Raw genomic sequence first — 4228 nt, 5'->3', positions numbered from 1 at the left:
GTTGCCATGGTCATGTGTTTTTTCACAGCAATAGAAACCCTAACTAAAACAAGGTCTATATTGGTGAACCAATGATGTAGTTTTTGGGATCACTTACAGGAACATGGGTAATGGATTATGTCAGAAGGATGGGTGATTTGGGCAGCTACATCACTGCACTCTAACTGACATTGAACTTTCTCATGTAAGTTGTGTCTTTGGGTTCCCCTGGGAAACTTTAGATAGCTACACCACTGAAATCTCATGTCTTAGTGTTCTAGTTTTCTGGCTGCTTTACACATGTTTTCTCCCATCTGGACGTGTATCCTTGGCTGTATCCCAGAAGTTCTGGTGGCTGTATCCCAGAAGTTCTAGTACCATGTGCTCTCATTTCAAATGTCTTCAGGAATTTTTAATGTCCTCCCTGATCTCGTCAATGATATACTGTTTTTTTCATTGTTTTGGAAACAGATTCTCTGCTAACTCCAAGCTCACTGTGTAGCTGAGGATTCCCTGTACTCGTGACCCTTTTGTTTTCACTCCCCTAGTGAAAAGATTATAGCCTTATGAAACCATATCCATATTTTTTTGGGAAGAAAATTCAGAATTGACTAAGTTCAGTAAAATTGCCTTGGAATCTGAAACACCGTATCAAAGGAAATAAAATCTCAAGAGAGCTGAGTAAAGAACTAACCTTCAAGTTTATCAGAGTTCTTTGTAGCTGACTAGATACAACACACACATAAAGTTTGAGCCTAGGCGTCTACAGTTGGAATGGGAAAATAGCACTTTCATAGCATTTGATAACAATTCAAAATACCTAAGAATAAACTTGGCGTTGGCTACAGAGCTTCCACAGAGAAAAATGATAAGATATTGAAGACATAAAATGATATGTGAACAAGTGGAAGAAAATGCATTCTACTTTTGTGATAGGGAAGATGACATATTGAAATATAAATCTATACAAAGTAATGTATACATGCATACAATACATTTTATATTCTAGTAGTCTTGTCTTAAATTGGATAAATTTTTATCAGATTTATATAAAACATTAATGATGGATATAAAGTTTACAAAAATATAAGGGAATCTTGTTTCACTGGAGTTTTGAATTTATTACAAAACAAATATAATATTTTGGTGGTGAACATTCTCCATTCAGGGGACTTGTCTGAGTTGAGATGAATACTTGAAACCAGGGTGGTTAAGTTCCCTTTTGGATCTATCTGTTATACCTAGAGCATGCTTGTCTTCATGAGATTAAAGCACCCAAAGCCTCCCCACAAGTCAGAATGGCTGAGAACATTAGGTTTATAGTATGGAGAACAGCACCATTGTAGGAAGCGTGGACACGCCACTAGGTGGCGGTAGAAAAACACTGTAGGCCAGCACCAATACTGTGGTTTCCTTCTGGAAGAAAAAAGTAACCCTGTTCAGTGAACTTAAGACTATCTAGCTGTGGGTGAATGTGGCATACCTGGAAAGTTCATGCTCACTCTGCTTCTTACAGGGTGTGGTCTAGAGATGTGTATAGTTTCCACACATTTCTGGGCAAATCAGGGTTTATGTGAGAAAAGTGAGTGACTGTCTTGTTAATGTTACTACATAGAGATTAACATCATGATTAATACAATCCACGTGGTGGAGATCAGGACCATTGTTGGCAGTTGTATACCTGGGAAGTGAATACAGATCAAGGAGATCTGGCAGCTGAGACCTCTATGGGGAGGAAACTTACAGTGCATAGAGTGAGATCAAGTTCAACACATATGTATCACATTTCAATGAAGCGTACTATAAGTATATTACAAAGATAGTAACAATGATGTCCTGCACCTGAGAGCACAACAAGGTGCCCCAGTTTGACAGGAACCGGGGAATAAATCCATCACTTATGGAAAAGTGTCCAGGTTCTGGATAATGTGACAATGGAACTGCAGATTGAGCTACAGTTATGTGAAGGCCTTTTAACAGTCTTCGGTTAGGTAGTGATGTTACTTGTGTCATTAAGATAGGAATAGGAGGGTCCTGCAATTTGAAAACACTTCCATCCATTCAGTGGGAAGTCAAAGCTAAATGTTGTTGTGATGGTTTTATCTTGTGACCTCCAGTCTTTGACTTTCAGAAGTCAAGAGTTTGTTCTCTTTGTATCATTCATTCAAGAAACTTAAAAACCTTGTGTTTGCTGTTGGACTCTGTAAAGTTTCCTGTATTTTCCCAGTCCTATCGGGGATAAGAGATGCCTTCCATATCAACATCTGACAAATATGATGTTTGACAAATATAAGATCATATGGCATACTTATTTCTTTGTCAAATTTGTGTGTTTCTGTTTTAATTGAAAACGTTTGACACACTTGCCTCTTGTTTTGGAGGCTCTCTTCCATGGGAGCTGTACTAACCCTGGAGGAAGGAGGTCTTATACATAAGCACATGGCTCCCCATGAATATGGAGGTGTAGTTCGGGGGGCTCCAGAAGAAGTGTTAAGAATTTTTTCCCTGATCACTTCCTGATATGATTGGCATTTACTAGATGAAGTTTCTCCTCTTTGCTCTGGTGTTGTCTTGGATGCAATTATTTTAATTTTCTTCAATGGCTCAGAGGAGGTGGGTCTTCAAGCTTATTAACTATGTGATCACTTGCAAAGATACTAATGCTAGCAAAGTGGAATTATATCTTTGCAAGGGGTCCTATAATGGTCCAATTTCGAGCAGTGTTGACATTGGGACATATGATGCCATCTGTCCTTGGTTATATAATCTATTCTGTAAGATAGAATGACTTTTAAAAATGGGAGTGGGAGGAAGTGGATGTGTTACATAGAGACAACATCTTTGTGAGCATGGGACTTTTAAAAAGTATTGCTTGAAAACTTATAAGGGAAGACATGATGGTTTGTAAATTTAGAACTTAATAGGGCCAATGCCAGAGTTAGGAGGGAGATCCACTTATGGGATTCTCTGCTTGATTATCATCTATATAGTAAGTATTTTCTTAAAGATATGGTGTGTCTTCCAATTAAACATGCTTCTTGAGGGTGATCAAACAGGTCAAAATTCCATTGTATGCCTTATTTGGAGACACAAATTTATAAAACTCAGGGGAGAGGGGTGATGAGAGTCTATAATATCTGCAGCTACCCAGTACCATTTAGATTTAGGAAACCCTTAATTATTAAGTCCTTATAGGCAAGCCATGTAGACTAGGCAAGAATCCTCTGGTCATAGCCTGACCCTATCATTGACATCTGATGTGGGATACAGTGGGAAAATATAATTGACTCACTGTTTAGAGTACTGCATCTAGTCATGGAGAATATCCCTTCTCTGAGAAAGCCACCAGTGCTGAGTTTCATTACAAAAGACATATATACCAATGGCTGTTTTGGCTAGAGAATGTCAACAAGGGTGACCTCTGTTTCTGGTCCAATTATCCAGAGCTTGGATATCTTTATGTTCTAGAGTATCTTTAGAAAAGATTAACCAGCATAAAAGAGCACAGTCATTGCTGGATATTTTGACAAGGAGTAAAATCAGCTCAGATTACCAGCAAGTCATGGTAGGTTTGTTTATGACTGTGGGACTCTGATCTAGATAATATAAATTAAATTTTTGATAAAATGTATGCTATGATATTACATAATCATCTGGTATTGTATGAGGAGAGACTATGTAATCCAAATGAAATGAGCAAATATACTGATACTGCAGACAGGTTCCTCATTACAGCATTCCTTGTAATAACGTTATATATACATATATATTATACTTTATATATCTATATTTGGTATACCAGGCCATGCCACTAGATCATTAGCATTTATCCATAAGCAATTTGAAAACACAGGCCTCTTAAAGTATCTTGGAAGAAACAAGGGAATTGCTTGAGTTGTATCTACAGAAGGGAGTTCTTGTATGGTACCTTTGTATGGATTGGAATCAGAACACACCAGAGTTTAGTTGGAATTCCATCTCTCATCTGCAAATTCCATCCTGTGATTCAGTGGATCTGTTTATATCCCAAGGAACTCACGACCTTTGCAGACTGACTCCCCTCTTGGCGCCCTTAAAAGCCTTCTACAGAGACTGCATTCTCCAGCTTCTTGGAGCTCCAATCTTTGAGCTTCCAGGGATGTTGGCTGCTCTTCTCATGTTTATCTTGCTTTACCAGATCACATGTATATTTTCTTGTTTGAAGATCAAGAGAAACACTTATTGATAAAACCCTCCTAATTGCTACTTC

The sequence above is a fragment of the Peromyscus eremicus genome, chromosome 5 (genome assembly GCF_949786415.1).
Source record: "Peromyscus eremicus chromosome 5, PerEre_H2_v1, whole genome shotgun sequence".
Lineage (NCBI taxonomy): Eukaryota > Metazoa > Chordata > Mammalia > Rodentia > Cricetidae > Peromyscus > Peromyscus eremicus.
Note: the sequence above shows the minus strand (reverse complement) of the source record.